Below are 12,437 nucleotides of genomic sequence, written 5' to 3'. Positions count from 1 at the left end.
CACACACACATATAGCCTAACTCATGTCCCCATTCAATTCCTCCTTTCCACCCTCGCGGCCGGTAGTCGAGCTGTGCACATGATGACAATGCGCCTAGACGTGGTCAATCGAAACGCATATCACACCTCTCATTGGACCGTGCCAATGCAAATGGTAGGAAGATCGGAGGCGGCGGTGTGTGTGCTTCGCCTGGTCGTGAGTCCCTCCCCGCATATGTTCCATACATCAGGTATTGTGGTCGGATCAAATTGCTTCTTTATGAAGTCTAACTTTCAAAGGAGCAACATACATGATAATGATCTGAACTGCAGTCTACGATATAATCCAACTGATAAATGTGCAATGTAGAAAAAAGATTACATGATGTTAGCATGTGAGATCAGCTCAGCTAATGAACTGACATTGAGAGAGCCCACATTCTGTGGTGCTTTGAAGGCTGCTACAGTAGGGCAAGCGTGATGGCTCTGTTTTCTTGCTTGTCTAGCAGGAAAGACTTGCATGCCGCAAAGCCATGCATGGGATTCATGTAGATGCCCCTAAAAATAGATCATTACATGGAGCCATTACAGCTTGTAATGGTATTCTCCTTTGGGATCTATAACCTCGTCGAGCAAAAATCCTGCTATTTCCTCTTGAATTACTCATACACGATCTGCTGGTAGGAGCTTATCCCGCTTCTCTTGCATCTTTATTTAAGATGGAGATAATTATGAATATAATTAGTTGTGTGTATATATATTAGATCATGAAAAAAAGATTTTTGAATTGTGTTCTGGCAAACGTACCCAAAGTGCTTTGTCAGATGTGCTCCTTTCAGACGTCGTCATGCGAATGTTCTCGCAAACATAGTACGCACATAAATTATTCCCCAGCGCCTACCTCATTACCTTTACGAGAATAGAATTCAGTAAGTTAATAATTAATCAAGTATGATAATAGTATTGATCAAAGTAGAATTAAGAAACCAATGCAACGTGAATCAGTCTCGCAAGTTCCACACAATCATGTATATGCAAAGACAATGGATATGATGCAGAACTTCAGTGTAGTAGAAATTACCCACAAGGGGTATGCCAAAGCAGTTCAAAACGAATTTTATTCAGTTGTTGTCCTCTGAACATTTTCTTCTACCTCTAACTTCCCAATCAGCGCAGTCTTCTTGAGGACTCTCTCCATCTCCCCATCCTTCTCATACTTCATAGAGTACCTCTAATCATCATCCTCGACTCTTAAGAACCTCCCCCGTCTTGGCTATCTAAATCATGTTGCGCATCCGCGCAAACGTTACAGTTGAGTTTCACCGGTCCCCCTCCCAACCTCGGTAGCCCCACCTCTAGTTTGTAATCTGTTACATCAGTTATACAACTATATAATGTTAGATAAGCAATGCACAACTACAAAAAGAAAAGGAGGTAAGCAATGCACAGCTATAGACCAATAATTATCACATAAAAAGATTCAGAAATGTCACTCTTTTTTTATATATAAAGAGCAATGTCATTATGTGCATGGACCTCAGCTCCTTTCTCCTGATCGTCCGGAGCGACTACCCCTGCTAATACTTGGGAGAGGAATCTGTAGACAGCAAGTATAAGGAGCTAATCCTCCGGACTGTGGTTATGGTCATGCCACTGCCAGAGCTACCTGAATTTTGTTGTGCCGCTATCGCCAGATCAAATCAGGGCTCGTGGTGTATCCCTTCCACGAGAGCTACCCGGGCTAAGGCCGGACTTCCAGATCTGAACGGGGAAGGATTGGACCTGGGGTGATAAAAGGTAAACGTACATCCATTGGCCGTCAAGATGCTCATCTGGTAGAATGGCTCGAGTCAAACGAATTAGGCAAGGCAAACTAAAGGAACAGAAGTTACCTTGGCGGGAGAGAATCGCCATAGTTGATGACCATCTCGACCTTGCTCCCGCGCACTTGGAGGCGACCCCTGCGTGCATCTCCACGGACATGATGTCGGCCACCTGTAGTAGCCGTGCGGGTGGCATAGCACACCGAGCTGCTCCCGCGCCCTCAGAGGCGAGCCCAACGTGCATCTCCACGGCCACAACGTCGGCCACCTGGAGCGGCTGCACTGGCGCCGCTGTGCACGGGCCTCCCGCATCTAGCGCCGCGGCGGCATCGCCACTCCCAGCACTACGGGTGTTGCCAGCTCGCCGCCTTCTCCTCGTACACAGCGGGGACTCAGATGCAGGGCGTGGCGAGGTCGGAGCTGCAAGGTGGGAGAAGAGGACGGGGAGGGTCGGCGACGAGGTGGGTCGGAGGTCGCGACAAGGGCGCCGCCCCTCACCTGCCCGTGCTCCGCCGTCGCTGGAGAGGGGGGTCTGGATAAGATTAAACAGAGGATCGCGGGCTGAATTTCTTACAAACGTAGGGATTGTTTTGTAAAAACGAAATGTTTTCTTAGATTCACTTACAAAGGGACTGCGGGTTCAATTAGCAAAAATCACAAGGACTTGTTTGCAAGACTGCCGCGACGGTGAACCCGGAGACTCAATCCGTGCTTTATTATTAACTAGTATAACGCCCGTGCATTGCCACGGGCTCTTCAAAATTTATAATCAGTATCTTTCATTTATCATCCCCTCATATTGAATGATTATGGGGTACTCTAATTAGAAACACAACAATCAAATATTAGGAAATTTCACCGAACGAACAACAACGAATAATACGATATCTATCAAACGAATAAAATGAGGTCATATTTTTGGTCCGTCATGCACTTCTGTTGAAAAGTGCCTATCCCTTTTAGAATCAACCCATTGTTTGCTCGCACGCAAAAAAATACATCTCTAAAGTGGGGAACCGATCGATGCCAAAAAGAACTCAAACTCCTATCCAATCTCGACTTCGTGCTCTTCCACTTCCATTGATAAAGATGGGACATCAAGGGTTTTATCATGATGACCTCGAGCAGCCGCCGACATCCCTCCCCACATCTACCCTACCCCCTGCTGCCGCTTGCACTGTCCTTGCTCCTCGAGGGAGCTAGGGACACAATGTTCTCTAGGATGGGCATGACCAGATCCACGAGGAGGCCACATTCTTCCATGGGAACCCAACCAAGCACACCACCCTCCGCAACCATCCAATCCCGGCCTAACAAAGTCAAGACCCGCCATCGATCCACAAATCAGGCTCGCCGCATCCAGGTTCACTGCAAGTCTGCGACGAGTCTATAGTCGACATCTTGACTTTGGCTATCCCCACGGAAGAATCATCGGATCCTGCTTACTTTTACCATCACTTCGTCTCCTCCCAAGGCAGCGACACCACCCAGCCAATCACCACCACCGCTTGCGGCTTGCCTACATAAAATCATGAGAAATCCCCACGGCGGTGCTGTAAGATCACCTTGGCGACCTCGACAGTGATCGACTGGTCTAAGATCTAAGCTAGCCGCTCTTTGTAGAAACCAATAGAAGTAGGCATGTGACTCAGATTTGTTCTTTGGTGTGCATGCGTTTCTTGCTGCCCACCAGCTCTTGTCTACAACTCGCCTATCTCTGTACCAGCTCTTGGTCTACAACTCGCCTATCTCCATGCTCGAGACGACCAAGCTCGATGCGCAAGCCACATACGTCTGCTAGAGCTATATCCAGGCCCTATGATTTTTGGATCACTGGCACTATGGGTGCCAGGACCGGAGTCGCCCTCATCCACCAAGTGGATCAAGGAGGCCCACCACCTAGACTCTACATCGCAACATTTTGTGTTTTCGTATAAAAAGTAAAGAACCTTCTCTAATAAACGTAAATATAACCTTTTGGTTTTATAGTCTCAACTTTCCTACACTTCAATACCAGAAGGATTTCTTGGTTTTATTTAATGACCTTCTTAAATGTCATTCACTTAGAAAGGTAGTAATACAATCTGTGATATTAAGGCAAATTATTAGTCATATTAAAGTGCAAAAGGCCCTATAGGAGTCAAAGCATGACTTTTATGGTTATACTGTAATTTGCAAGATCTGAGATTTATGCAAGTGTACAATTAGAGAAGAGCCAATTAAATAGATTTTCACATTCAGAATAGTACGATTAGCAGTAGCACTTCAATTTTTTCATGTTTGATCAGCTTGCTAGGTGGTTATCACTAAGCATGTTGGAACGATGAGCATAACCTAACTTAGTTCAGTACGTGTTGCTGCAAATTAGTTCAGTACGTACGAAGCTGTTGCTAATTTCAATGCCTGGCTGTTGCAAGTTTCTAATGAAAAAGTACTTCAGGTCAAAGGTCAGGGAATATACACTTTTGTTATCATGGTTGTTTCCTTATAGTGAACAACTTTGATCACCACTTCAGCAGCTACTATCTATAAGAAGACATTAGCTAAGTAGATATAGGCAAAGAAAGCATGTAGGCAAAACCAGAATTAAAAACATCCTTCTCAATGGAGCTCGTGCAGTTCGGAAGACCCTAATCATCGATGAGGGACCCCTCCGATGGTAGCATGGCGTGACAATTGTCGTCAATGACGACACCCAAAGTACCTTGCATAATCCATCGATCCAGTTCGAAACAATCAAGCACATACCTTGCAAAGTGATGTGGATCTAAAGCAGAGGTGGGAAGGTAAAGGTGTTGGGGAACGTAGCAGAAATTCAAAATTTTCTACGCATCACCAAGATCAATCTATGGAGAAACCAGCTACGAGTAGAAGGAGAGTGCATCTACATACCCTTGTAGATCGCTAAGCGGAAGCGTTCAAGTGAACGGGGTTGATGGAGTCGTACTCGTCGTGATTCAGATCACCGATGATCCTAGTGCCGAACGGACGGCACCTCCGCGTTCAACACACGTACAGCTCGATGATGTCTCCCACGCCTTGATCCAGCAAGGAGAGAGGGAGAGGTTGAGGAAGACTCCATCCAGCAGCAGCACAACGGCGTGGTGGTGATGGAGGAGCGTGGCAATCCTGCAGGGCTTCGCCAAGCACCTACGGGAGAGGAGGAGGTGTCACGGGAGGGAGGGAGGCGCCAAGGGCTCAGGTATGGATGCCCTCCCTCCCCTCCACTATATATAGGGGCAGGGGAGAGGGGGGAGGCGCAGCCTTGCCCCTTCCTCCAAGAAAGGGGTGTGGCCAAGAGGGGGGGAGGAGTCCATCCTCCCCAAGGCACCTCGGAGGTGCCTTCCCCCTTGAGGACTCTTCCCTCTAGGGTTCCCTAGGCGCATGGGCCTCTTGGGGCTGGTGCCCTTGGCCCATGTAGGCCAAGGCGCACCCCCTACAGCCCATGTGGCCCCCCTGGGCAGGTGGCCCCACCCGGTGGGCCCCCGGGACCCTTCCGGTGGTCCCGGTACAATACCGATGACCCCGAAACTTGTTCCGATGGCCGAAACAGGACTTCCTATATATAAGTCTTTACCTCCGGACCATTCCGGAACTCCTCGTGACGTCCGGGATCTCATCCGGGACTCCGAACAACATTCGGTAACCACATACAAGCTTCCTTTATAACCCTAGCGTCATCGAACCTTAAGTGTGTAGACCCTACGGGTTCGGGAGACATGCAGACATGACCGAGACGTTCTCCGGTCAATAACCAACAGCGGGATCTGGATACCCATGTTGGCTCCCACATGTTCCACGATGATCTCATCGGATGAACCACGATGTCAAGGACTCAATCGATCCTGTATACAATTCCCTTTGTCTAGCGGTATTTTACTTGCCCGAGATTCGATCGTCGGTATACCGATACCTTGTTCAATCTTGTTACCGGCAAGTCTCTTTACTCGTTCCTTAACACATCATCCCGTGATCAACCCCTTGGTCACATTGTGCATATTATGATGATGTCCTACCGAGTGGGCCCAGAGATACCTCTCCGTTTACACGGAGTGACAAATCCCAGTCTCGATCCGCATAAAACAATAGATACTTTCGGAGATACCTGTAGTGCACCTTTATAGTCACCCAGTTACGTTGTGACGTTTGATACACCCAAAGCACTCCTACAGTATCCAGGAGTTACACACTCTCATGGTCAAAGGAAGAGATACTTGACATTGGCAAAGCTCTAGCAAACGAACGACACGATCTTTGTGCTATGCTTAGGATTGGGTCTTGTCCATCACATCATTCTCCTAATGATGTGATCCCGTTATCAACGACATCCAATGTCCATAGCCAGGAAACCATGACTATCTGTTGATCACAACGAGCTAGTCAACTAGAGGCTCACTAGGGACATATTGTGGTCTATGTATTCACACGTGTATTACGATTTCCGGATAATATAGTTATAGCATGAATAAAAGACTATTATCATGAACAAAGAAATATAATAATAACTTATTTATTATTGCCTCTAGGGCATATTTCCAACAAAAGGCTCAGGTGAGGTGGAATGAGACGTTGATATAGACGTGCACGCATGAGAATAAGGCGGTGCCCAGGATGGATCTCCATCGGAGGAGGCCGGATCCGCTGGGGAGGAGGTCGCTGTAGTACCTGCCATCTGTGCGATGGATCACGGGGCTGGCAGGCAGGGGGAGGGGATAGGAGGGAGTGGGTGGGCTAGAGCGCAGATGGCGGGTGCCCCCGACGACGGCTGGGAAGGATGGTGGATGAGGATGGCGGTGGCGGCGTCTGCGGTTGCGCCTCGTCCGCAGCTGTGCTGGTGGTGGTCGATGCGAGAGTCGGATGGCGTCGGCCAGAATCAGGCAGGGGCGACAAAGATTTAGAGGAGAGAGAGAATGGAGGCGATGAGCGATGGGAGGAAGGGCCACCGGCGATTGGGGTGGCCTCAGATCCGCCCTCCGTGGCCGCCTATTTCATGGGACGAACACCCGTGCTCACTGTCGGGCTCGCCTTCGGCCGCTGCCTCACCGACATTCACGACGTAGAGCCCCTTCCTCCGATCCCATTTTCCAGGGAGGCAACGCCATCCTTCATCGTAGAGAACGAGTCCACACTGAGATCCCAACCAGATCATGATTGCGCCTCCCCAAACTGCAGCGGCACATCCCACTCCATCAACGACCAATCTATATGAGGCGGAGGGTCAGTGTAGGACGCGAGCGCCGTCACCATGGACGTGGGGGACGCCGTAGGTGGGAAGGAGGCGGCGACGGCGTATGTGTCAGGAAGATCGCACGACGGTGGCGGCGTTTACTCGAGGGGATCGAGAGGAGCTGCGTTTGGTGCCGGGTGGGTTCTTTGGTGCATGCGTGGGGCTGGAGATTGTGATAGGTGATCAGGTGAGGGCGTGCCATACCTGGATCGATACCTTACCATACCTGATGGTAATTTAAATTTATTACCATATTCGATATTTCCCGAGTTATGGCCTTACCATACCTGGATTGATAGCCTTTGGGGTAATTTACATTTATTACCATATAATTACCATATTCAAAATTTCCTGAGTTATGACCTTACCATACCTGAATTGATTTATTACTATACGTGGATTAATTATGATTTATTACTATACGTGGATAGCCTTACCATACCTGGTGGTAATTTAAATTTATTACCATATTCGATATTTCCCGAGTTATGGCCTTACCATACCTGGATTGATAGCCTTTGGGGTAATTTAAATTTATTACCATATTCGATATTTCCCAATTTATGGCTTTACCATACCTGGATTGATAGCCTTTGGGGTAATTTAAATTTATTACCATATAATTACCATATTCAAAATTTCCTGAGTTATGACCTTACCATACCTGGATTGATTTATTACTATATGTGGATTAATTATGATTTATTACTATATGATTTATTACTATACGTGGATAGCCTTACCATACCTGGTGGTAATTTAAATTTATTACCATATTCAATATTTCCCGAGTTATGGCCTTACCATACCTGGATTGATAGCCTTTGGGGTAATTTACATTTATTACCATATAATTACCATATTAAAATTTCCTGAGTTATGACCTTACCATACCTGGATTGATTTATTACTATACGTGGATTAATTATGATTGATTACCATAAATACGTTGGGTATTGCCGGTCAGACGAGAAAAGAGAAAAACCGGTGGGAGGGGCTGGTGGGAGGTGGGACGAAGAAAAACCGGTTGAAAATAAACCGGTTAAAAATAAACCGGTTGAAAGTGGGGGGGACTATTTAACCAATTCGTCCATTAGGAGTAGAGACTAGCAAAAGGGCCCGTGCGTTGCAACGGGATTTTTTTTATAATCTTTAATGGCTATGATCACATTCTGCTGCATTACCCAGATACAATACCACTCTCAATTTTGTGAAATCATGAACACATTTTAAACGCATAAACATATTTGAAACCGTGGTCATTTTTCAAGTTCATGAACACTCTACAAATTTTTGATCAATTTCAAAAATTAAGGATATTTTTCAAATTCATGAATATTTTATATTATTTGCAAACATTTTTAAAAATTTGCAAACATTTAAAAAACATTTCTTGAATCGGCGAACATTTCTTGAGTGGATGAACATTGTTTTGGAAATTGGTGGGATTTCTTTTGAAATTCTTGAATATTTTTTATTTAACGAACATTTTCTGAAATGCATAATCTCTTTCGAATCAGCGAACATTTTATGCATGAATAAACTATTTTGTAAGTCACAAACGATTTTTTAATTTTTAAGATATTTGTTCATTCATGAACATTTTTTAAATTGGCAAATTTTTATTCAATTTCATTAACATTTTTTCATACATGACCTTTTCAAAAAATCATGAACATTTTTTGATTTATGGAACATTTGTTTTCAAAGTTTCGAACATTTTTTGAATAAGCAAACATTTTTTAGAAAATTGTGAACACTTTTTGAGGCCACAAACATTTTATGATTTATTTAAAAAATTATTTCAGAATTCCCATTTCTTTTAATTTGAGAACTTTTTGAAGTCCAGAATTATTTAAAGTAGAAAGAAGAAAGCAGAAAAAAACAGGCCGCTTGGACATGGACCGGCCCAAACAGGCGTGCTGCGTCTTCTCCTAGAGCGCATAGAGCACAGTATAGGATGTCCTACTGCATGAGTCGGCCCAGTTGGGGGATTGCCCTGTGTAAAACGTTTTTTACCACATATAGAAAAATGACTATGTGTTCTACCGTGTGCATAAATATATTAACTGGTTAACATCAACGTCGTAAACATATATTTTTAGTATTCACATGGACAACACATCATATTCTCAATTTTTTTCTTTTAGAAAAAATCACGGCGTCAATTAAATAGTCACAATTTGCTAGTAACAACCCTCAGTTTTATGACCTGGACCGAAGAGAAGCAAACATTAGTTGCTCACGTGAGTAGAAAAAGATCAAGGAGACTAACCTTAGAAGTGTGTCTGATTTGCTTCATCCAACCCTTATTATTAGTCACGAAAAAAACCTACAGGGACAATAGTAGGCACTAAAGTATTAAAATAGAATAGCAGTTTTGTGACCTGCGGCAAAGATGTATAAAAGAGTGGAACTAATGTCACTCCATGAAAAAATCATAACATGAACCAATCCTTGTAAATACAAAAGATCTGGGAGTGTACGTACATGAGTTCAGCACCAGCTATCATGGTTACTTCATGTTAATTGAATACCAATGAAGAAGCACAAAGCTAACTAACAGAAACAAACAATTCATGGTTTAGCTATAGTAGTATGCAAAAAACTAACTAACAGTAAGGAAAGCATCAGAATAGATCTGAGTAGCAAGCACCATCTATGGTTTTCCAGCTTTGTCTTCCCTGAATTTTTTAGGTTGGGCCAACCCGAACCAAATATGTGCAGCAACAAAGATGATACTGCTATATGGTAGGATTCTTGAATACTGTTCAAAGAAAGAAGAAGATTAATCTTACACTTGGGGGTAACACAGACTCGTATAACATGGCCTTTCTGAACCTATAGTCTTGCAATGGCAGATCCCGCGGCTAGGTTTGTGATGGAGGAGAGTGCTGAGGCCGCCGGCGACATAGTCGGCTCCTCGCGAAACGACTATCGCAGTAGATGTGGTCGCGCCGTAGGCGGCAACACTTGTGTGCGATGGGAGGGCGAGGTAGCCGCAGTTGTACTCGTAGGCGAGGCCGGTGTCGGCATGGTCTACAGCAATTAGCACGTACGTAACGGTATGGGGCATGTTGCTGCTACTGCTTGAAGCTACCGATAGCAATGGAGGAGATAGCATGAATGTGCCAGGTGAGAGGCAAAGAGAACGTCTTTGATTTCTTGGTTCAATCCTTGGCTTGTAACAACAAATTTTTCAGAAAAAGTAAACTCAAACAGGGGCTTGCCGCTTGCATTTCTGATTAGCTAAAACATAATGCAAAATATATAAAAAAAGATGAAGTAGTTGGTTTAAAGACTCCAGTGCATTTCAGCCAAACTATAATTGTGAGCAATCGGAAGTAGCACCAAATTTTCAGAAAAAATAAACTGAAACAGGGTAGATCCGAGGGGGGGGGGGGGCAAATCAGTTACATTCATTATACAACAGTGCAAACAAAGGAAACTCGGTTGAATTCATCGATCATACAGTGGTGTACCAACTATAGTAACAGCAAAAAAACAACTACTGTGAGGAACACAGGCACCACAAGTTCACAACCAACGCAGCAACGCTATTTTTGAGGGGGTCGAGGCATTACATACCTCTGGTGTAGCCCACCGTTGGCGATATTCGACGGCTCGACGGATGTTCTTCTACCTCCGGCAAACTCGGCACTTCTTCCTCCGGCGAACTTGAAGGCGACACGATGCTTTTCTGGTCCAAGTACTCCGGGATTTGATGGATTTTCTGGTCCAAGTACGCAACCTGATGGAGATTCCGGCCAAGGACCCTTCCTTCTTATAGCAGCGAAATTCAATCCGGGTCGGGCACTCCACTGATTTCTGTTGGAGAAGGCCACGGTCATGAATTCAACCCAAATTAGACAGGGGAGCAGGATGTTACCAGACCTAACAATTAACGCACGACAATTGATCAAGAACAATTAACCCATATGTACCAAGCCAGGCTCCTTTGCTTGCTCCCGCAACAATTACCAACAAAAAACCCGGCCACGTCCAACAACATGCTATATAGGATCGCAAAAAGATCCACCTTTAGCCAAGCTTGCAGCATTGTGCATATGATTTTTTACATCAAGTGGCGCTTTGGAAGTCATGAGTATACACCCAATACTGACTGCACAAGATAGAATGAATTTCAGAGTACGTGTACATGTACAGAACATGGAAGCACATAAAAATTCAGCGTAAGAAATTTATCAGGGAACATGGTAGCACTTGGGCTGCAGGCAGAAATTCAGAAAACATGATAGGTCTGCACACAGTATTAGAGAGAACGTGATTACTCCAAGTTGCTAACTCGAATTAGCCTGCAACCAGAAGAGGCAACACAGCCATGTGAGATTGGGAGGAGCGCCATGGGTAATGGACGGGGGCAGGGGGAGGTGCAATGTCCACTGGTCGAGCAGGCTGTACCTTGCCGTGATGAGTGCGCAGACTGGGGAAGTGGACGTCCTCTGCTCCGGCCGCCCCTTGGCTAGCCGACGCCGTGCCTCATTGCCTTGGCCGCCTCTGCCTCCTCATGTTGCCCGACAACTACCCCCCATGCTCCAGCCCGCCGCGCAGCAGAAGCCATCTCCGCCGCCGGCAACGCCGGCAAGGGCGCCGCCCCTCACCGAGCACACGCCCAGGCGAGGCGTCCTCCGTCCTCCCGCGCAAGGCACGGCGGACGCCTTCTCATCCTCCTCTGCATCCATAGCTGTCTCCGCCGCCGACAAGGATGCCGTCTCCGCCGCCGACAAGGACGCCGCCGTGCCGGACGGACGGCAGGTCAAGGACCGACAACATCTGGATAAGATGTAGGCGTTTTTTGTTTGAATAAAGGATCGAGGGACCGGGGACGCCGGAGGCCAAGGAGAGGCCGAGAGGGCCGGAGGCGGAGGGGAGAGCCGGACACCTTCCGCGCTGACGAGAGCCCAGCCGCCGCTGTCCCCGTTCCACCTTCTCTTTCACTGGATAAGATGAACAAAGAAGCGCAGGTGGAAATCTTACAAAATGCAAAGGCTATTTTGTAAATTTGAATCGTTATTTCAGATCCACTTAAGTAGGGACGGCGGGTTTAATTCATAAAACCACAGGGACCTTTGCAAAAAAGCCACGACGGTGAACCTGGAGACCCAATCCGTACTTTATTATTAGGGAGAGATTAGGGAGAGATAGGTTGATCTCTTTTGCACAATCATTATGCCTAACTCCCTCTGCTCGCCATAGATGCATACTCGAGCCCACGCCACTATGTCTTAAAGACAAAAACACATTCTCAATTGTTGGGCCTTCTTCCCTGCATTCTCACATGCATGGATATTGTCATACCGATCCGTCTCTCCCATGTCGTTGATCTTATGACTTATGTCTTCTTTCTTTTGTCTCAATCATGCGCGTGCACACACACACATCCCACG

General features: G+C 46.1%; 1 long non-coding RNA gene across 3 annotated transcripts; it reads right to left on the bottom strand.

Annotated features, from left to right (window-relative positions):
* Positions 1-233: 233 nt before the first annotated feature.
* On the bottom strand, positions 234-11,988 carry LOC119307627. 3 transcript variants are annotated; one of them, XR_005149416.1, is made up of 10 exons: positions 11,452-11,988; positions 10,618-11,345; positions 9,686-9,796; positions 9,520-9,588; positions 9,305-9,361; positions 1,872-2,334; positions 1,646-1,761; positions 1,133-1,346; positions 787-888; positions 234-687 (listed from the first exon to the last, which is right to left on the bottom strand). It is a non-coding gene; the product is annotated as an uncharacterized LOC119307627 (long non-coding RNA). The 3 variants fall into 3 exon arrangements; XR_005149417.1 differs by lacking the exons at positions 9,520-9,588; positions 9,686-9,796; XR_005149418.1 differs by lacking the exons at positions 9,520-9,588; positions 9,686-9,796 and having other exon boundaries at positions 1,872-2,320.
* Positions 11,989-12,437: the final 449 nt, after the last annotated feature.

Source organism: Triticum dicoccoides, chromosome 5B, assembly GCF_002162155.2.
Source record: "Triticum dicoccoides isolate Atlit2015 ecotype Zavitan chromosome 5B, WEW_v2.0, whole genome shotgun sequence".
NCBI lineage: Eukaryota > Viridiplantae > Streptophyta > Magnoliopsida > Poales > Poaceae > Triticum > Triticum dicoccoides.
The sequence above is the reverse complement of the archived record's forward strand: the minus strand, read 5'-3'. Positions and strand labels throughout refer to the sequence as shown.